At 36.3% G+C, this 23,911-nt stretch overlaps 1 long non-coding RNA gene across 1 annotated transcript in view; it reads left to right on the plus strand.

Moving 5' to 3' along the window:
* LOC147577285 (uncharacterized) overlaps positions 1-23,911 on the plus strand; it is a 55,003-nt gene that overhangs the window by 28,464 nt on the left and 2,628 nt on the right. Inside the window, exons 10-14 of the long non-coding RNA XR_015240105.1 lie at positions 101-819; positions 2,235-4,180; positions 8,834-9,763; positions 10,661-10,849; positions 23,247-23,320. This is a non-coding gene — a long non-coding RNA (uncharacterized LOC147577285). The remainder of the gene's footprint in view (positions 1-100; positions 820-2,234; positions 4,181-8,833; positions 9,764-10,660; positions 10,850-23,246; positions 23,321-23,911) is intronic.

A 23,911-nucleotide genomic window follows, 5' to 3' on the forward strand; every position in this document is an offset into this window, starting at 1 on the left:
ACTTGATAAATATTAATTATTTAGAGGTAGATAATTTTTTGAGCCTCTTAACTAATATTAATGTACAAAATTGTTCCCATGTCTTTCAACTTGTTTTTAGGCTCTGGCAAACATATTTCCCGGGAACAAATCTTATTAAGCTTTCTGAAGTTTAGAATTCTCGCCAACTACTCTGAGGTTTCTTAGGTCAGTAAGTATTGAATCAAACGTCTTGTAGTTTTCGTTTGTTTTGTTTTCAAGATCAGAGTAACAGATACAAGAGAGTAAAATATATTTATTCGAAGCCCATAAATTTTATCTTCTGTGTAGCTGCTTATCAAGGAAGATTTTGAGCAGACAGGAGACATCACTCTGGTGAAACAAATCTGTAAAGTGGGTACATTGTTGATCATCGGGAAGGATAGTCATGAGTATTGTGTATGCGGGAAGCTATAATTATGGTCTAGAATTTTTAAAATATAGACTGGGATAAAAATGGAAATGAATGAGCAAAAGCTTATTTTGGAAGAATAATTGACCGTTTTAGGCAGTTGATTTGGACATGAAGATGAGGAAAATGAAGGAATCAAAGATGGCTGTAAGTTCTGAGCCAGGGAGCCTGGAAGAATAATAGTATTATTGAAAGAAATGAATAAGTTGAGCAAAGCAATCTTTATGAATTCACTTTTATATATAATTAAAATAAAAGAGATAAAGTATAGTTGATTTTTTTCTATGTGTTTTCAGTAGCAATTGTACAAGAACAAACAGAAGAAACATTGCATTGGATCTTCCTTTGTTACTTATTTTTGAAGATTTATGAGATCAGACAATAGAAGGGTATATATTGTGTAAAATTTCCTTATCTCCTTTTGGTTTTACCTTCTTTTTCTTCTCCCTGATTATGAGTTTTTCCTAATGTTGAATCTGTCCATGCATGCTGGACAAGTGTCATACACATGGAACCTAGCCAAATCCAACTCTAGAAGGGGGGTGGGGGACACAGAGAAAGAGAGAGGAGAGAGAGCTAGAGAAAGGAAGGGAGGGAGAGAGGGGGGAGAGAATATGGGTAATTGAAGGGTGAGTAAATTTCATCCCCTTCCCATTGATGAGTGGTAAGCACAGCCTTATAGAAAGCTCGAGATAGGAAATGAGAATCTATTTTTTGCAGTCAAGCTTAGCTCTCACACACCTTTCTCAGGTCATCTCTCTGGACAGATGACAATTTTAGCATTTAAAGAAATGCATTTGCTTGGATTACATGGTCTCTAAATGTAAACCAAGTACTACTTCTTGATATTCAGCCACAAAAATATTAACCATCTCCAACCATGGAAGAGAAACAGGTCATACTGGACTTCCTAAAAGACAGTTCTATATTGTACTTTATGGATCATCTAAGGAAAATTTCCAAATATTATATTTCACTGACTTTAAAACTTAACTTCTTCTTAAGATGTTAACCTACTATATATATATATATATTAACATCTTAAGATATATATATATATATATATATGTATATATCATATTCTCTCTCTTTTATTCCCTTTCTCCTTCTTTTCTTCCCCTGATTTCCTCATACCCACCTTTGTCATACATTCCCAGGACTTCAACCATTAAGAGCTATATGCGGGGTGCCTGGGTGGCTCAGTCAGTTAAGCATCTGAATCTTGATTTCAGCTCAAGTCATGATCTCACAGTTTGTGGGATCTAGACCCACGTAAGGCTCTGCACTGTCAGCATGGGAGGATTCTCTCTCTCCCTCTCTTTTTTCCCCTCCCCACCCTCTCAAAATACGTGAAATAAACTTTAAAAAAAAAAGAACCATGTGAATCACTTTCCATAGATGCCCTTATTTACTTAAACAATTTGATTGAAAAACCATTCTTGCTAAATTTAGCTTGAATCTGAAGTTTGAAAACATAGTTTTGGTGTTTAGGGTATTAGAGGGTTTTGGTGAAATCTTTGTAAGACTATAGCTCATCATAGCAAATAAATTTTATCTATTGGAAGATATTTTACATTTTAGTATGGATTTTTCTAGATGACTTATAGAGAATGGCCTTTTATATATTCATTTATCTATATGGCTAAACTATTGTCGATACTCATCTCCATATAATTTTTTCTTGTTTTCTAATTCTTTGCTCTCATCTCCTTCTTTAGTCTTGGGGGAAAAAAATGACCTAGAGCATGTCATTTATTACTTATTCTTAAAGACAACATAGCCTTTTGACACTTCTATTTTCTAGCGTGCCTTCCTGGATTTTATGTTTTGGATTGTGCTCACATCTGTGACTGCAAAAATGGAGCCAGTTGTGATGCAGTGAATTGACAGTGCATTTGCCCAGCAGGTTTCCATGGCAGCCAGTGTGAAAAAGGTATAGCCAGAGCATTTTTAGACATATGGGAATTCTGTGTGACCATGAGATCTTTCCAACTAAGGGCAAAAATACAAACTCCAATTGAAAACATGGAATAATCATCTAAACTTCCGACTTGGACATTAAAGAGACAAGAATTCATTCTATGCCAGTATAGTTGTTCTTTCTGATTTTGCTTCTGATTGATCAAAATGTTTTGCCTCCTATAAATGAAACTGTTTAATATCTCAAAACATCACCAACGCTGTTAACTTTTTTTTTTGATATTTTTATTTATTTTTGAGATAGAGAGAGACAGAGCATGAGCAGGGGAGGGGCAGAGAGAGAGGGAGACACAGAATCTGAAGCAGGCTCCAGGCTCCGAGCTATCAGCACAGAGCCTGACGCGGGGCTCGAATTCATGGACTGTGAGATCATGACTTGAGCTGAAGTTGGACACTTAACCGACTGAGCCACCCAGGCACCCCAAAAGCTGTTAGCTTTTAGTGGACAAATGATCTCCCTCTGAATGAAAAATATTTCATTAAATGTTTTTAAAAGACTATATTGGGTTCAATGGAATTGAAATAAATATAAGGGTTTTATGAAAAAATATTGAAAGATGTGAATTGGGCTTTTATCACAAGAAAGTAGTGGCAGCCATGAACGTGGATAAATAGATGGAGGTGGGAATTTGGGTTACTCAGTTTGAAACAAAGTATTATAAAGTCCTAAAAGACTCTGATCAGCCTACTTCTAAACAATACCAAACTACATAGTTCTTAGTTAACAACTCTAAGTCCAATTTTACTCTCTATTATGTACAGTCTTGTGCATATCATTACAACAGCCATGATAATAATACTATAATATATAATATAATAATTTGACTTTATGTGAACCAAAATTATTGCCTCTTAAAAAGATTTATATATTAGTCTCATACCATATCCTCATTTGTCACTAGAGCCTTATATATAGTATTTCTTGTCCATCCTTTATTCATTTATTATTTAGTGATTCAATAATGTGCTGTTGTTATGTGCCTGATTCTGCATTAAAATGTGGGAATATAGTGGAAAACATAGAGCTAACAGTCTTCTGAGGAGATACACAATAAATAGCTTTTTAAGGAAAAGTATTAAAATGCCCTTAGTGGACTCAGTCTCTTTCCTTAAATTCCTATCTTCAAAAAGCTTACCCACATTCTGACAGATATAAACCATTGTTGAAATATATAGACCTGTTGAAATATATAAGACCTGAATGTGAAATCGTGTATACAATGCAGCTTCTTTCTGAAAATTCCAAAACTTCCCTCCCTTCTTCTGACCAACAAAAATCAGTTTACCATCCCATTTTGTTAGTTGGGACTTAATCTTGAAGAAATTGTATTTTTTTAAATTTTTTAATATGTATTTATTTTTTGAGAGAGAGAGAGAGAGAGAGAGTCAGAGAGTGCGAGCAAGGGAGGGGCACCGAGAGAGAGGGGGACACAAAATCTGAAGCAGGCTCCCGGCTCCGAGCTGTCAGCACAGAGTCCGACATGGGGCTCAAACTCAGGGACCATGAGATCATGACCTAAGCTAAAGTCGGATGCTTAACCAACTGAGCCACCCAGGCACCCCGAGGAAATTGTATTTTAATCTCAATTTAAGTGCGTCAGTGAAAGCTCAGAGGGTTAATTTTTCAGTATTCCTTGGTAGAGTGTTCACTTGGAATGTTTGGAGACAATTGCCATCAACTTTGTGACTGTGAATGAGAAAGTTCCTGCCACTCAGTAACTGGAAAATACTTCTACCCACCTGAGAAAACTGGAGCCACATGTGATGCTGGTATGAACCAAAGCACCTCATGATGTCCCTCTGATTCATGGTTCACATGGACATATACAGACGTTTTCATACTAAAAACATTACTAAATTAGAGAACATTGCCCCACCACTGCTTGTCACCTTGCCTTAGTACAATTAACCAGGGTATATAGCTGTTACATCACAGGCACCCAAATCCAGCACCACAGCTGAGACAGGGCACATTGTAAGTACCTCATAGTAATCCAGCTAAATACCCTCATCACAAAAGTTATTCAGAGAAATAACTAAAATTAAGGCAATTAAGGTACGATCCAAATAGTATTCTTGAGAACCGAGTTCCCACCTACTCATTGTAAATTGAGATGTATCCTTTATTTTCCATTCCACTCACAAGAATGACCTGGAATGTAAAATCCTAAATCTTCATGGAGTGTCTTAAGAAGAGGAGAAAGTAGATTGAATGGATCCTTGATACATCACTTGCTATTTAACTTGATGGATGTTTACTAGATGAAAAGATTTTACATATTTCACTATAGCCCTGAAGGACTGACCCTGCCACAAATTATGATCCAAAGTAGAGCATTTAATCTCAGAATTTACTTTCCTCCTTGCCAGGAAGAAGGGTTGAGGCTACATATTGCTAAGATCATTTCCAGCACTAATCTATGATTCTGTAACTTGGAATTTCAGTAATGCTGAGAAAACCATAGTAACAGGCTATAGGAGAGTACTTCTTACGCAGCGTCATCTCCCCCACTCCACTTTGCTTCTAAGAAATAGTGGGGGGAAGAAAAGCTACTTTTTGGAATGCCTTGGCCCATCTTAAACACTTTGCATGCATTCATTTAATTCTTACCACCACTCTATGAGGTTGTTGCTATGGTTATTCCTATTTGACAGATGAAGAAATGGAAGCACAGAAAGGTAGTAAGTGGCAGAACCAAGATTTGAACCCAGGCAGACTGTTTTCAGACTTTGGGTAATACTACTAGTGGTCAATACTGTATGTGTGAGTATCTGTATACAGGCCAGAATAAGGAACCTCCAGTAGCTCATCAAGAGTGTTATATCCTTTCCTCTACTTTTTTCTTCCCTTTCTATAGACTTTGAGACCAAGGTAAAGGGGTTATGAATACTGACTTGGAACCTTATGGGTTCTTCCAACTCAGGCACTTGTTGATACAGGCATTGCTTTCTTGCAAAGCTGCTTCATTTAAATGTCTAATCCTTGTGTTCTGCTGCACTGCAGGCTTGTGAATTGAGCGACTGTCTATTTGTCCATCCAGCACATGATAGTCTGTAGCAAATTTTTGTTGAAGGAATTCTGGCTTCTCTTCTCTGCATTCTTCATGGGGTCATGGTAGACAAAAGTCCTGGAACCTTGTCATATCTAAGCTAAATATGTCAGGATAAACATTTACATAACATCTTGGTGAAGCCACAGCATGCATGTCACCAATGAAATGCTCAGGAAAGGCAGAATGCTTGTAGCATTTGTGGTTTGATCTAAATATTGAGAAAAACCACTAGTGTTTATTGAATGCATACTATGTGCCAGACATTTTAATTTATGCTAGGTGCCTTTGCAATCATAGGAATTGCTTTTGGTTCTCTATCCGTGTTGTCTAACATGCCTTGTCCATTAACCATAGGTGGCTACTTAATTTAAATTTGGTTTGATTTAAAATTCACCTCAGTCGCACATTACATTTCAAGGGCTCAAGTGGCTACGGTATTTGACAACGCAGTATAGAACATTTTTGTCTTTGCAGAAAGTTCTATGGGACAGCACTCAGAAGTGGCTTAATGCTAGCCACTAAACCAAGAGAGCTGATGGAGAGGCTGGAAATTAAAGCCTCGCTCTATGGACTTTCCATGGACAAAATTCCTGTATCACATAGGCTCTTTCATCCACAAGTAATTACCACGTGACAGTGGATCATGTGTACTAATGTGTCCATTCTCAGTGGGCACTTCAAGGCCCCTCTTGTCACGAGCTCTTTGGGATACCCACAGCCTACACAGATGTACTACAGGGTCTTTTATTTGCATTTTTATTTTCAATTAGGCACAGTTCATCTGTGATATTAACTGTGAGCAGCTGTGTCTATGCAGGCACTATAAAGATAAAAGACCTCATTTTAATTTGAACTCTGGTAAAAGACCCATTAAACAGCCATAATGTTAATTCATAAAAGAATGTAGCAGCTTTTTATTGGATTATTTCCCCACCCTCTTGGTAAATTAACATTTGCAGACATTCAAGCAGATGTCTTAAATACACATCGTTATTAACATGAAAATGTGGTATTTTTATAAATTAAAATCAGATTCTGAACTGCTCAGGAGAGATCCTGATTCATAACTCCTTTACAAACAAGAACACTTAGGTCTTACCACCAAACTTCCTCCCACACACTGGGCAGAGGTGAATGCGTTAGTTTGAAATTGAAATGACAGAATTCTTTTTTAACTTCATAAAGTTTGGAGCTTTAAAGAAGAGATTCATTTCTTTTTTTTTTTTTTTCAACGTTTTTTTATTTTATTTTTGGGACAGAGAGACAGAGCATGAACGGGCGAGAGGCAGAGGGAGAGGGAGACACAGAATCGGAAACAGGCTCCAGGCTCTGAGCCATCAGCCCAGAGCCCAACGCGGGGCTCGAACTCACGGACCGCGAGATCGTGACCTGGCTGAAGTCGGACGCTTAACCGACTGCGCCACCCAGGCACCCCAAGAAGAGATTCATTTCAGAGCAGCATTTACATCACCTCCAAAACTCCTTTACCTACCTGTTGTACCTTCCTTTAGGAAAGAGTTGAATTACTCTATCAAAGCAATTAATTACAAAATTGATTTCTCAGTCTCCATTTATACCATATTTAAAATCTAAGTAGTTAATTACTTAAGGCAAGAGCCCTAAAGCACCTCTTAAAGCAATCTTCATTGTCCAAGAGAAAAAAAAAAAAATCCAACTGCTCGTGGTAAATTTAGGTTGACTCTCTAACTCAGCAAAGAGAATTTTGAGGTACTAAAGAAATGTTTAACAAAATTTTGCCTACAGACTCAAGACTTGCTCTAATATCTATTTATCTATCATCTATCTATCCACACACAATTATATATATGTTATATATTTTTATTATGTATGTTATATATTTTTTATCTATGTTTTATATTTTTATTATATATATGTATATATTTTTTTTTTCTAAATTTTCCACTTTCCAGTGTTCTAATTTCTTATTTGGTCTTTCTTCTATATGTACGCTTGATACTTTGTCCTTCTACATAATAGTGGAGAATGACCAAAGAGCAACAGACGAGAACTTAGAAATCCAGCTCTGCCATTCACCTGGGATATAACATGTACGAAGATTTCTTAAGCCACAGCGAACCTTGGTTTATCTCTTTCCAGAATGAGAGGGCTTACCTCACTGCCTTGCCTACCTCACAAGTGTTTGTTAGAACCAAATGAAATAATGTATTAGGAACCCATTTTGTAAACTGCATAGAGCGAGGTGACTGTTATTACTACAAGTTAAATTTCTCTGATCCTTAAATATTGGTAAATTTATTTAATTCCTAGTCTTGCCAGTGTGACTGGAAAGTATGAATCGATTTTCTGTTTCCATGGGCTGGACTGGGCTGGACTTTCTCCCTAACCTCACAGTCCTTCAGAGACAGACCCTGTTAATTCTCTGCTAATTCTCTTCTGGACTAATACCAAACACCCAGACTGGGGTGTGATATTTGAAGGACCCCTTTTAGTCCATCTTTAGTTATTTTAATAAAACATTAACTATTTTTATCCCTTCCTTTTATTCTTCCACCAGTTGTAATCACAACGCAATTCAATTTAAACATAGTTATATCCCTTTAGTACATATAGCAGGATTTCACAGAGTTAGGTATACAGGAGATCTATGGCCCTTTTGATATATTTTAAGAGATGAAAGAGTTGAATTTAAAAGCATTTCATTTTCGGGGTGCCTGGGTGGCGCAGTCGGTTAAGCGTCTGACTTCAGCTCAGGTCACGATCTCGCGGTCCGTGAATTCGAGCCCCGCGTCGGGCTCTGGGCTGATGGCTCAGAGCCTGGAGCCTGTTTCCGATTCTGTGTCTCCCTCTCTCTCTGCCCCTCCCCTGTTCATGCTCTGTCTCTCTCTGTCCCAAAAATAAATAAACGTTGAAAAAAAAATTAAAAAAAAAAAAAAAGCATTTCATTTTCAACAACATAAGCTCAAATGATTGTGTTTCAACCTAAAGACAAATTTCACATATTGCGTATTCTGAGCGAGTGTTGCCTTGTTCTGACCTCAAGACAACTAATCCATTTTCCCTGGGTCCCTCAGAATGCCACTGTTGTAAGCTCTATTGAACAATCTAATTCTGAGAAGGTACTTTAAAAATGTAAGCTGCTGTCCTGCCTTCTCCTCTTTTCAGTTTTGTCACTAACTTCCTTGACACCCCCAGCTTCCTCCTGTTTTCCATTAAAGTCCTTACTTTTGTTATATAACATTCTAGCATGGGAAAAAGATACCACATGGTTAACCAGAATTCTTTACAAGTCTATCATTATCCTATTCGTTTCCAAGAAATAGTAGTAAAAAGACTGTGTGATAAAAAAGCATATTTGAATTGCCCTTATTTTTATTTTTCCCCCTCACAGAATGCAGGTCAGGCCAGTATGGATCGAACTGTGCTCTGAAGCGTCAGTGTATCCACAGAGCTCACTGTAACTCTCATGTTGGAAGCTGCACTTGCCCCTCAAAGAGAATGGGTCCAACGTGTGAGGAAAATGATTTGGGCGAGCCTCAATAACCAAATACTAGCAGCTTTTCAGTGGGTGAATAGAATGTTGCCAGGGTTCACCCATGGTTCATCATCTTAACTTTGGCAGAGAAATGTACTTACTCAACAACTATCTTCGGCCCAGCTTCGCCTGTTGTGAGGTGAAAAACAGGACGTTTCAACTTTATGGCTTCCAAAGACAAGTTCCATTCTCTAACCTACCCTTCCCAACTGCTTTTTGCTGAAGAACATGCCCAAGAAAAAGAATGTTTTTTCAAGATCCCAATCATAGTAACATTTTGGACTAATAAATAAAACTCTTTTTTTTTTTTTTTATATGCACAGGCGGTATTTAAATTTGGAATGAAGAACTGCTTCTCAGTTCAGGTTGGACTGCACTGAAATATTCACACCTATTCACCAAAGACCTCAGTGGCTATTAAGTAGCTGGATCCTCTTTAGAAATGTCTAGAATTTCATCTATTTATTCTCAGTATCCTGCTTCACAGTTCAGTCTGCTTCAGATTGTTAATGTATTGTATTTCAAACATGACTTTTGGTGTGGGAGACCATTAAGATGAAGCCACATAAAAATCAGTGTAAAAGTATGATGTGCACACTTATAATGAATCATCAAAATGTTTAGTGGTGTTCTCCCCATCAATGGTCAGCCTACAGGAAAAAAGTCAGTGAGCAAGGCAAGTTCTTAGCCAGCCCTCGGAGACAGATTTCCCATAGAGAAGGGCCTGCTGGGAATTAGGCTTTTAATCCACATTGGTATTCTTCACCCAAATTGCTCATCAACCAGGTAGGTTCCACGGCTGACTATTTGTAAGCATACACCCTCTGATAAGCCCAAGAAAGATCTAACGTTAAATATGATTGTATTTCTTCTTCTCAAGTAGTTTATGAACTACTAAATCTAAAATGTCAAACTACTGGTTAATTCACATTAGAAACAATAATTTTCTTTATTGGAAGTGCTTTTCTCATGTTATCTCTATTTGATTGGGATAAAAATAGAAAAAAAAATCAGATTAGATATTTGACTTAAATATAATGTCTAGAGTAGCTTGTGAATCAAAACTGATTTAGGATAGAATTTACTGAAGGATTTATTAAAAATACTTGGTGTTATCAATTCAGTATGGTTTCTGATGTTTACTTACATTTCCTATATCTCAGCACATGTAACAAATCTATAGCATACATATATTAGGCCAAACTTAATGTTTTTAAATGCTATCCAGGACTTGATAAGTAACACTTTAAGAGATTATTCTTTTTTTAATTTTTTTTAACATTTATTTATTTTTGAGAGTGAGAAAGACAAAGCATGAGCGGGGGAGGGGCAGAGAGAGAGGGAGACACAGAATCCGAAGCAGGCTCCAGGCTCTGAGCCATCAGCACAGAGCCTGACACAGGGCTTGAACCTGGGAACACCGACATCATGACCTGAGCTGAAGTCAGATGCCCAACCGACTGAGCCACCCAGGCGCCCCTTAAGAGATTATTCTTAAATTTGGCTTAGTCTTAATAGAGTCATGATGACCTTATCTTTTTTTTCCCTCAAACTACAGTATTTGGAATTAAAGTTTTATGTTTATATTTAATTTCATTTAAACTATTTTTATCAACTCAGTTGAAAACTATGAGCATTCTGAGTATTTGCTCATTTTCTTTACCTTTTTTTTTTTTTTTTAAGTGTCTCTTGGCTATACCTATCTGACCTGCAAAGAGAATAAGATATATAAAAACAACATTCTCTTTTGGGCTGCCATCCACCGCTGGACTCCCTTCATTTCAAGACTTAAAAAAACAGTGACTACAGAGAAAAGAAGCAAGAAACCAGATTTCTCTTCCTTACTAGAGATGTTATCTCCTATTAAGACAGGCAAGAAACTCTAGATTTGGCAGGGTAAAAAAGAGTAAGACTTCTTTTGGTTGAATTTGTTTCCTTATGTACTGCTTAACTTTTTATAAATGTGTAACCATGTGTGTAAAATGCTAAACACAGTTCTTGGCAAATGTCAGGCGGTCCATATATTATCTTCTTTCACCTCCTTTTCCACCCCAAGCTCTAAAACAAATTTGGAGAGTGGGCAAAGTCAAAGCATGTGCTTGTACTTGCACAGTCACGTGACCCATTAAACAAATTGAGTTTCACTTTCCTTCTTAGACCAGTCAACAGGAAATAATGCAAGTGGCCGTTGCCCCATTTCTTTACAAAAAAAATTGTAGGTTGTCTTTCATATCAAAAAAGAAAACAGAGACATGTTTAAAGTCTGGAATATTTTCGGGGCGCCTGGGTGGCGCAGTCGGTTAAGCGTCCGACTTCAGCCAGGTCACGATCTCGCGGTCCGTGAGTTCGAGCCCCGTGTCGGGCTCTGGGCTGATGGCTCAGAGCCTGGAGCCTGTTTCTGATTCTGTGTCTCCCTCTCTCTCTGCCCCTCCCCCGTTCATGCTCTGTCTCTCTCTGTCCCAAAAATAAATAAACGTTGAAAAAAAAAAAAATAAAATAAAGTCTGGAATATTTTCATCTTTCTTAAGTCATCTTGAATAATGTTGATTTAGGTGGTACCCTGCAAAAGTTAGTAGTCATATGGTAGGTCATCCCTCCTAAAAATAGTCCAGTCCTTCTGCTTGAGAACGCTAGTAGATATCTGAAAATCATTTCAAGCAATACCATTTCATTCACGGACCAATATACCATGAATGATAATCTTAGATAATTGAATAACCAGAAAACTCTAGAATAGAATTTTCTTGCAAACTCATACAACAGAATTTAAAAATTCATTTTTTAATAACTGCCATTTTAGAATGCTTCAAAATAAGAAAATAATGTATAATGACCTACATTTTTGAACAAATAAAGTATACTTTTTTATATTTATAAGGATTTAACTGAGTTTTCCACATGTAAACGGTTATTCTGGTACAGTGAAGGGTGATTTGGCTTCTAAGAAATAACTTGCACAAAATTACAAGGAGTTCAACTATTGTTTAATGTTTATTTATTTATTTATTTATTTTTTTTTTTCAACGTTTATTTATTTTTGGGACAGAGAGAGACAGAGCATGAACGGGGGAGGGGCAGAGAGAGAGGGAGACACAGAATCGGAAACAGGCTCCAGGCTCTGAGCCATCAGCCCAGAGCCCGACGCGGGGCTCGAACTCACGGACCGTGAGATCTTGACCTGGTTGAAGTCGGACGCTTAACCGACTGCGCCACCCAGGCGCCCCTATGTTTATTTATTTTTGAAGGAGGGAGAGACAGAGTGTGAGTGGAGGCGGGGGCAGAGAGAGAGGGAGACACAGAATCTGAAACAGGCTCCAGGCTCTGAGTTGTCAGCACAGAGCCCGATGCAGGGCTCGAACCCACAAACCGTGAGATCATGACCAGAGCTGAAGTCAGAGGCTCAACGGACTGAGCCACCCAGGCACCCCAAGAGTTCAACTGTTGTTTAAAATGAAGCATGATTGGGACACGCGCATGGCTCAGTTGGTTAAGTGTTTGACTCTTGGTTTCTGCTCAGGTCATGATCCCATGGTTTGTGGGTTCCAGTCCTGCATCAGGCCTATGCTGACTGCGTGGAGCCTGCGTGGGGTTCTCGCTCTCCTTGTCTCTCTGCCCCTCCCCCCTCTCAAAATAAATAAATAAACTTAACAAGATAAAATGAAGCATGTTTTAGCAGGCATGTCCTCCTCACACTAAAGTCCAACACTGAATTAGAATCATTGTCATGAGGAAGAAATAATTTATATTACTCTTCTTGTTTCTCCTCCGTATAGAATCTGCCCTTGGAATTTAGAAATTCTGACCCTAGAAAGAAACTCATCTACCCATTATACCCGTTTACAAAAGTGCCTATGCTGAGATAGTTCAGGCTCTTTCACTTGAAACACAAGATCAGAGTGGGGATTATTATGCTTTTCTGCAATAATATAGCTCAAGTTTAAAGAAAAGTGAGCAGATGTATGGAAGTGTGCTGGCTAATTTGGACTTTCAATCTAACATGCCTGGGATATACCATTTCAGTTTAACACCTAACTTTCCCCCTGCTTTTTCTAACTTCTACACTCATTTATTGAGTTTTCCAGATGAGACAGCTATTTGACACAGGTTAAATTATTTTTAGAGAACTTGGAAATCATTCCAAGAGTTAGTGGCAAGAATGGCATTTCCTTTGTTAGAAATAGCAAAGAAGGTTTGGCTTCTCCTGGGCCTCTTTCACCTTGGTTTCTCCAGGACCTGGTAATACAGATGTAGCAAGAATTTAAAAAAGCATTTTGATGAAGTGAACAAATAATAGCAACTGTCTACACTCCAGGAGTTATGTATGCAATTCAGTTGAAATAACTTTTCATGTTTCTATAATAGAAAAAAAGTCAAAGTAGCTGAGCTTTTAAAATACATTTCAAAGCGATTCCAAAGTTTTGACCGTTTTAGCCAATCATGTGATACTATGTTCTATTTTTCCTGCTTATATTTTATTTGTTCTAAATAAGAGACATAAAACCCAATAATTAAGGTTCAGGAAATATATTTCAAAGCAGTAGATACCTCTTTTTTATATTCTTACAAATTCATACTCTTTCATCTCTAAATCTTCTGTCAGGATTGTATGAAACACCAGTTCATCATTCTTCACTTTAATGTTTGTGTGCAAATAGCTCAAATTTCAAAGAATATTAATTAATTTAATGTTTATTTATTTTTGAGAGAGAGAGAGAAGGGAAGGGGCAGAGAGAGGGGGAGACCGAATCCCAAGCAGGCTCCATGCCATTAACACAGAGCCCAATGCAGGGCTCGAACCCACAAACCGTGAGATCATGACCTGAGCCAAAACTAAGAGTCAGACACTTAATGGACTGAGCCACCCAGGTGCACCAGTATATTAATTAATTTAAATAATGAATATTAACATTTTAATTAATATTCTCCCACTGGATATCTTAAAAATGTAGAGAAAGTTTAATCATAATGCCTTGACTTAAAAAGGACATAAAGATATTGCCCAGCTTTCATGAGACACATTCTCAATAGCCCATTAGGCAAAAAGATTCATGTAAAGATTTGAATATTAAGTGCTTAAGTGTTGACAATATTGGTCTCTTGAAATGTAGAGTATTGGTTTGTGAATAAAATTCCATATGTAGGATTTGGATGGATATAGTAGCAAATGATTAACACGAATAATGAAGTTGTGACTTATTAGTTATCTAAATGCTCAACTGGTGATATTTTGAATCATTTACTAACTGAGAAGTACTTTCATTAGTGTCAGTTTTTAAACATTGCCTAAAAAGCAACTTTCTGTGTTTTAACTCTATCTTGAACTTCCTAATTCACTCAAAAGAATTTATTAAGTGTCTGCAACACTAGATACTGTTAGAGGCATGAAAAAACCAGTAGTGAACGAGATGGATGTGGTCCCTGCCTTCATAAACTTACAGTCTAGTAGGTGACATTAGCCAAAGAGACCAATGTTTTTCAACATTCTTAGCTCTGCAATGAGTTTTATAGTTCATCAATCCTTTTATGGTTCACTAATCCTTCTCTAAGTCTATTTCTCACAAATTTGTTAATTCTCCTTTATTAATACATGCTTTGATAAGTCGGATGTATTCCACCTAACCTTAAAAATCCACACAGCAGATTTTACTCTTAATGCCACTACAGGAAATGAAATATTTTTTTAAAAAACTTGTGAAATGCCATTTTACATTTTTAGAACACTGTATTATTTTTTGCCATGCAAAATGGAAGCCTCCTTTCAAATCTGTTAGTGCAACTGTAACACCACGGGGATTTAGGGAGTGGAAGCACAAGGAAGAAAAAGAGTATTTCCCTTATTCTGACAACTGTTGTATAGTTCACCATCCACCACCGTCTTCTCTTTTGGCCAGGACAGTGTTTCCTGGTGATAGAGGAGGGTTTTTAGGTGGTTTTTCTTTTAAGAATCTGCTTTTATTACAAGGCAAGTCATTCTCTCAAGCATTAAAAAATATCTTGCTTTTTAATAGTGCCTTAAAACAAGATTAAATTATTCATTTACTTTTTAAATTGTTGCAAAATATACACGATATGAAATTTACCATCACCGTTTTTCAGTATCCAGGTCAGTGTCATTAAGTACATTCGCGCTGTTTTTCTCTAATCATTAAGGATTATTTCTTTTAATGTCAGAAGAATTACCTGATGCCATTTGAGTAACAGGTACAGTCCCCAGTACCACAGCTATGGTATAGAGGCTCCCAAGGCCCTGGGGCCTTAATGCAGCATTTCCCGGTGAGTATCCCATGGAATGCAAATTCATAGTATTTAGGAAGGAGAAAAGAGGGAAGAGAGAGAATTCCTTGGGTCTTAGAGTAAAAACAACACCAACAACGAGGAAATTCTGTGCTAAACAAATAAATAGCAGATTGCACTGCCATACTTATTAAGAACTCTAATATTCAATTGTGATTTGTGAATTTTCAGTAGGAAGACATAGTATGCAAAAAATTCCAAATTGTTTAGGAGTCCCTTTTTTCAGGGGTGTTTTGAAAAACTAGTATCCCAAGGAACACCTTTGGTAAAAAATGGGAATAAATACATAATTGAGTGATCCCTCGGAAACATCCATGATCTGATACCATGATCACACATTTTTATGGTGTTTCTAGTAATTGCCTGAGAGAATTCTGAGCAAGGCCTGTATTACTTTATAGTTTCTCATGGATTTGCTATGATCCAGTATTTCTCGAATGGAACTTGGGAAATGCAAAGTAAAATGTTGATAAAGCTCTTTTGAAGAGTTCTGCCTTTCTTGCTTATCTGATTAATGTGAAATTGAGTCACTTTTAAACATTAAGGACAATTAGGAAGAGGTGAAATAAATTGTATTCTTTTTAAATGAAATATTATAAAACTTTTATAGGAATATGTATTAGAAAATAAAAGACCAAAGTTTCACTAACATCTGGGCATTTTATAGTAGTTTTACATACCATATCTTGAATAACCCCTGGGGATTATTTAAATGATTTAAAAATTCCAAAGAGAATGTTTAGTAGCATAATGGAATGAATATAATTCCTTTTTGAGAATCACTAAATGGTTACATAAGTCCTCGTCATATCATAATTGAAGTGTATAAATTCTAATACTACAGTTATTATGATCTAAGTATTATTTGCTAATGATCCTTATATCATTTATTAAGTGCTTAACATAAATTAGCCCCAGCTCTACGTGCACACACACACACACACACACACACACACACACACACAGGCCTATTTATGTTTTTGGTAAAAGGTTGTGGGGAATTTCCTTTTGAATTATATATTTAAGACAGTTTTGGTTAAAACTCTTTAAAATTCCACATTATTACAAATGAATGTACAGTGTGGCATTCAAAAAAACCATCTTTCTCTCTAACAAAAGCCTCCAGTACTACATGACTTTGATATATATATTTACATTTTAAATTAATAAATAGTGATACGAATCAGTTCACATAGGATCAGACAAAAATAACCTTCTATTCATAATTTGAGATATTATAACCTAGCTATATTACATGTCAGAAAACCAAGCAAAACAAGGGGGCAACACTTAAACAGAGTATAGAATCTTGCATCACTTGGAATCACAGAAGCACAAAATTGGAAAATACCTTAAAGCCCCTCTAGTCTTTAAGTTTTATAGACAAGGAAACTGAGGCTCAGAGAATTCGGTCCCACAGTGAATACATCACAGAACCAAGACTCTCTTGTCCTATATCCTTCGTGTTTTGCTTTTTGGTTGTTACCTTTTCTGAGACACGTGAGAAATTCCTTTAGCTAGAAGGGTCAGTGAACTTTGCTTTACAGAAATCCCTTTGGATTCTAGCTGTAATACCATAGAACTTTCAAACTTGCAGTGCCCCCCTTTTTTTGGATATTCACACTGATTCTGGAAGCAGTAGTTAGATACAAATATAAGGAATGGAAGCCAATAACAGGTCCATGGTCCTGGTGATTTCACGGTGTTCCAAGAAAAATAATCTGAATTTTAAAGGTTTTTATATCTTCTTTACCATATATTATCCAAATTTATTTTGAAAGACTGTTTAGCCTACATATTTTAACAATATTTTATTTTGCCATTGCTATCACTTTCTATAATGAATAATAAGCACAATTCCTATATTTAAGTCACATATACATGAATTCTTCATTTAAGTTTATCATATAAGTGCCAAAGAAACCTCTAAAAAGTATTTTTGGTTGCTACACCACTTGTAACCATAAGGAAAAGTTGCATTAATGTGTTTTTCCCCCATTACTGTGAAAGCACTTGGGATTAAAAACCCCAGAGATATCGGGGTGCCTGGGTGGCTCAGTCAGTTAAGCATCTGACTTTGGCTCAGGTCATGATCTCGTGGTCCATGAGTTCAAGCTCCACGTTGAGCTCTGTGCTGACAGCTCAGAGCCTGGATCCTGCTTCGGAGTCTGTGTCTCCCTCTCTCTCTGCCCTCCCCCGTTCATGCTCTGTCTCTCTCTGTCTCAAAAATAAATAAACGTTAAAAAAAATAAAAAAAAAAAACAACCCAGAGATATCAATGCATCAATTCTTTATACATTTAATTAACCAAGTGTACTGTCTGATACTCAAGAATTCAAAGAAATTTAGAATATACATATATATATACGTATATATGCATATATATATACATATATATACATATATACGCATATATATATACATATACTTCTAAGGCAATGCTTATCAACATTGATCAGGAAGCAGAACAAGTGAATATCATGGTACTCAAAATGGTATATGGATTAGTGGAATATTCAATCATACTACATGAGCTGGAATCAGAACTATTTAGAAAACTATAACTTCTATTATAGGTATATAAAACAGAAATCTTAAACATGGGAATATATGACACCAAAAATATATTAACTATTCTATTAGGCCCAATCACCTTTCTCAGAAATTCCATCAATACATATTTTATGATACTTGGACATTCATTTTGTCAGACTCAACATTTCTTGGACATCAGTTTTTTAAAAGAGAACTGTTATTGATCAAAATGTTAAAGAAAATCCAATCAAATGTGAACTTGGTAAATATTCAACTAAACAGTGGAACCCTTCTCCACATTTTCAGCACACCATTGTAGAGTTTGAGAACTGTTGTCTCAAAGTCTATATTATAGTTTACTGATCAATTATTTAAATAATAGGTAAATACAGTGACTGTATTTCAGTCTATAAATGTATAAGTTTTAAAAACAGAGAACCTAAAACTTTATTCAATAATGTACTTTTTAAAACAAACTTGGGTATATAAAAATCATGCCTCTTTTAAATAAATACTTTATGATATTTTTGTGATACTGTATGTTAAGAGTCACAAGCATCTTCGGGTGCCTGGGTGGCTCAGTGGGTTGGGTCCAGATCTTGACTTCAGGTCAGATCATGATCTCACAGCTAGTGGGTTCAAGCCCCCCGTCAAGTTCTGCACTGACAGTGTGGAGCCTACTTGGGATTCTCTCTCTCCCTCTTTCTCTGCTCCTTCCTTCCCTGCTCATGTGCGTGCGCGCGCACGCACGCACTCTCTCTCTCTCAGAATGGGTAAATAAACTTTACAAAAAAAAAAAGAGTCATAAGCATAACTGAAATATGCCTTTTGGAATGAATTGTTTAAACTTGAGAAATCAATAGCTAGTTATTAAAAAAAAAAAAAAAGGTTAGATAAGTCTGATATTTGTTGGCTCCCCATCATTTGATTTGACAATGTCAGTTGTCAGTTCACTGGAAGGTATGATGTCTTTTCCACTCTGATTATTTGAAAGTATTTGTTGTGACAAATTAATCTTTTTGAAAGACTTTTCCTTTCCCCTTTATCTCCTTGGTCTAGTCTTGCATTTATAGTTATTTTTCTCTTGGATATTTTATCCTGATTTCTTTTTTTTTTTCTTTCTTTGTAAACAATAGTATGTTATCTTTCCTAACTCACAGGGTTGGTGCCAAGTTATTTATTCATGAGGGAATATTTCTTAGACATTAAAGTATTGTGTGTATGTTATTATCCTTTTTATCATTATTTAATCAAGCAAAATGCAGTGAGTCAACTGGCTCAGTGTATAGATAAAGTAGTCTTAACAGATGTTTTTTTTCTCAAACATCTGATTGTGTTTATCTTTGGGTGATGATAATAATTACATAATTAGCTAGTGACATTTATCAAGTTCTTAATATATACCAGACACTATAATAAGCATTTTTCAAACAATTTAATTAATCGTCACCATAATTATTTGGTAGATATGGGCCTGTATCTGAGTTTTCTTTTTAACGGTTGAGAAAGTTAATACCAAAGAGAATCAGATAACTTATACAGGTCCTATGGCTCTTAAGTGGGACAGAGCTCAGGTTTGCCTGATTCTGGGAGCCAAGCTCTGGACTATATTATGCATGCAATTTTGAAACACTACCATATAAGATGAAAATCTATAGCTGGAAATGTTGGAAGGTAATAGAAATTTGGTGAATCCAAATAAGAGTGTGTTCATACTACAGATGCTGATTCAGACACATGGATTTAGTCACATTTTCAACCACCATTATTTTGCTGTATGAAAAATGCATCTGTATACTCTTTTGGAAGATGTATATAAGAAATTAATAAATAAATGGTATCTCCAGGTGGTTTTGACTTTATACAAAAAACATTCACAGTAATTTCAGCTGCACCTTGTTCTGTCCCAATTCCCAACCAGATTCTTAAAAATCAGAATAAAAAAAAAAAATCTTTGGGTATTCTAAGATATTGCATGCTTTGGTTCTTCACTTACAACAGTATTTCCAGCTAACTTTTGTCCCTACTTATTTGTCCACTTAACATCAGGCTTTTGTTATGGACATTCTTTGCTGGGGCAAGGACATCAGGTTTTCTTTTCACATTTTTAGGTACATAATACTCTGTTTCTCAGGACTCACAGGGATAGAGCTTACATTCTTCGTTTAAAAACTTTTGACAATGACTCTTTGCACCAAGAAATCCATCATCTATACCATCCCCTTCCTACTTAAGTTTCTACATCCATTCCACCACGTGCCCTCGAGCCACAATGAAGAATTGCTTTACCTCTGAACTCACCATATCCCCATACCATTCTGGCTGCTCAGAATGCTCTTTATTCTCTGCATGGTGAATTATTCATCCTTAAAAGATCATTCAAAGAGTCTTACCTAATCCTCCACCCCCACCCAAAAGCATACAGAAGTTTTCTTTTCAAACTTCTACAGCACAGAAGCTGGCACATAATGGGAGAGAAACAATGATTTATGGAATTGTCAACAGCATTAAAAATGAATTAGAGACTGATCTACCTGTCAGGAGGCCTCTTCTCTCTTAGAAAATTTAGAGCTCCTTGTTTAAATTTCAAACACTCATTTCCCTTGTGGCTATTATTGGCTTGGACCAGCAATAGCCAAATGAACATATGTGGACAGTAGATGCCAAATAATGTGATTTTATTGAAATATGCATGTGGCTTTTTTGTTGGCGGGAGAGTATACTGCTATCCCACCATATATACTTAGTTCAAAAAATGCAGCATAAGGAAAAAAACAGATCCCATCTGCCAGGCAAAATAGCTATAAAGTGGAGAAATCAGGTTTTTAATGAATCCATTGAGAGTGACTTGAGTTATTTTTTAATGTAAGAGCAAATAAACTCTTGAGCAGAGCTGCATAGCCATGTAGTATTCTTTTAATTTATAGCTAGGCCAAGTCCAAATCCTGGTTTTAGCTAAATTAGAATGTTCCCAGAAGAGAGAATGATTAGACAATACAAGCAGGCTTATATTGGCCTCCTAAAATTTGGCTCACAGTCTAAAGGCACTAGAATTCCATTCTCAATTCAAGACATGTAAACACTTCTCTACATATTCATGAGACTGCACAAGTTGGCTGGATTTTTCTGTTTTCTTTAGCGCATATCCACAAAAACAAGAGTGTTGCTCTCCCATATTCCAGTCTGAAGGAGTGTGGGATAAGGGCAAACACCTGTTCTTTCTTCTTTCTTGGCCAGTATTTTCTGTCTCCATTTTTGGACTTCCATTGTGATCAATGCTTCCCCCCCCCCTTTTTTACTCATGGGATTATTTGAAATATAATTCATTCATAGGATTTTAATGGTTAACAAAGAAAGATCCTCTATTGATAAAAATTAATTATGAGGTACATCATGTGAAGACCAAGACATCATAAACAATCAGAGGTTTTGGGGGCTTGTCACTATTAAGATGTATTTTTTTCCTTAATATTTCACAGCATTCTCCTTCATAGCATGATGGAGAACTCTGCAGAAACATGACTTTGAATCTCACATGAGTCCTGTACCAATTGAGTATCTTGGGTAGGGGTTTAATATGTCTACCCCAGGAAGTAATAGCTTTGTGATCCAAGCAATATTTACTCCTTTGTTTGTTTGTTTATTTATTTATTTATTCATTCATCCATTCATTTAATCCTATTAATGAATTTGTTTATTTTTTAAGTTTTTATTTAAATTCTAGTTAGTTAACATATGGTGTAGTATTGGTTTCAGGAGCAGAATTTAGTGATTCATCACTTACATATAACACCCAGTACTCATCCCAACAAGTGCCCTCCTTAATATCCATCAGCTATTTAGCCTATCCCTTATCTGAATAGAGAGGGACAAAGTTCTTCACTCAAAGTTACAAGGAGATTAAATAAAAATAGATTGCAATACTGCACCGTATAGATTCTGAATAAATAGAAGTGGAATCTGCAGTATGCAGTCTATGTAGTCTATGTAGACTACATCAGTTTCATCTGTTAATAGCAATACCATTGACAATAATAATAACAGCACTTTCCCACTGAGTACAGAAAGCTGGCCTAAGACTGTATGTATATTAGTTCTGTAACTCCTACAATAGCCCTTGTGCAGTTCCTCTTGTTATTTATATTTTTTTATCTGTAGAGAACAACTCTACAGTCTCATAAATACTGTCGTGTACAGGACAGTATTTCCCAAATAAAAAACCAGAACATGGGAAGTGACCGTGGAAAGTTTAACATGATGGATTTGAAATTAGAGGCTTTCTCCGAAAATAGAGAATTAAGAATTACAGTTCTCCCTTCTATGACATGTCTTTATATTTCAGAAGAAAAGTAAAAAAAAAAAAAAATCACATTTTTATTATTTATCAAGGGAACATTTCCAGCGGGCTCAATCATTCCTCTGGTATTCATGCCTTTGAGTAGAGTAAGTAATCTAAATATCGAAATTACCCAGAATTCTAGATATCTATATTCTGTTACTTTTACTAGCAGATAAATGGCTATTGGTGTTTGGAACAAAGTTTCTGATACTATTTGTCTGGTCCCTAAAAGAATGGTACTACAAAAATATTTGCTTTCTACCTAAAGCCAAAGAAAGGTGAGGAGGTCACACTCACCAAGGATCACAGAAGTGGCATCCTGAATTAGGAAGGAGACTGAGATGTCTGGGAAACTGATCACAGATTTTGAGTAAAATGGTATGGAAATTGATGAAATAGAGAAAAGACTGGATAATATGGGTCATTTCTAAATCTGTGATCAGATGAGCTGTAGAAATCTGATCCCATCCCATCTTACTCTTTGTTATTTTTCTCAAGTCCCTGCGAACCCCAAGCCACGGAAACCCCACCTTACTATTTATGGTACATAATTGACACATTGTGTCATTGTGACTTAGACGAGTCACTATATTCTGTAATTTCTATTCTACTTATATCAGGCATGTTATCATGAGGAATTGACTGCTCCTTTAGCATTGTGCTCAAGGGCAATTTGCCCCAGTGACTCCTTGGAAAATGCTGGACTCAGCATTTTCAGTCACTATGGGAGGAAAGTGAGAGTGGGGAAGGGGGAAGAACGGAGAGGAAAAGAAAAACCAAGACTTATGACCTCTAGAGTCTTGGGCAAATATGTTAGCAATGTTTAAAGTAATTGAATCCAAGGGTTGAAAGGACCTTAAAAACCCCATATTCTTAGTCTTCACTCAGCATCATTTTTATAACTGTCTGATATCCATCCAACTTCTTTTTGAATATCAGTTTGTTCCCTTATTGTTAGAAATGTCTTTCTTAAATTAAGACAAGTGCTGACTCCATAGAACTTCTAGTCTTTGGAAAATAAGTCTTGATACTCCTCTACCTGACAGTCTTTCAAATGGTTGGAGCCAGCCTTCATGTTTCATTACTCTTTTTTTTCGCCAGGTGAAAAATCATCAGTGTTTTCACAGCTCCTGATATCATTTGCCAGCCTCCTCTGAAAGTGTCCCAGATTCACAGTGAGTCCTTTTCACAATTGCCAAGTTGTAGCTGTTGTTTAAAATAATTATTATATAATGCTTGTTGTTTCTCTCCTAATTGTTTAAGTAATATATGCTTATTGTGGCAAATCACCCATAATCTCACCCCTGAAATAACGACCCTTTATGTTTTCATGTACTTCCTTTCATCTTTATATATTTTAAATTGTTTTATAAAATAGATTATGTATACATTTTGAGTCCTGCTTTGTTTCTCATGTTAATTTGCTACCTCCTTAACACTCTTTGAGAAGATGTCTATAGCAATTCATCCTAAATTTAGTATTTTAAATAATATCCTGATAATATCTTCTTCTTGACCCCTTTACCCTACGTGTCTTCAGAAATTCTTTTTGAAGCACTTAGTCAACATCAGGACTATGGGTTTAAAGACTTGTAGCAACTGCTAGGTAATCATTGATGATAAAGCACTTCAAGTACAATAGAAAGCCAATGTTTTTTTTTTTTAGAAAGTTGGTTTAAACTGGGAACACTTCTCTCTTTGTTGACCAAGTCTCCCTTCTTGAAAAGACACTTCTGAAGCAGATAAAAAAAAAATTTTGTACTCTA

This window comes from Puma concolor, chromosome C2 (assembly GCF_028749965.1).
Source record: "Puma concolor isolate L17-30 chromosome C2, mPumCon1.1.hap2, whole genome shotgun sequence".
Classification (NCBI taxonomy): Eukaryota; Metazoa; Chordata; class Mammalia; order Carnivora; family Felidae; genus Puma; species Puma concolor.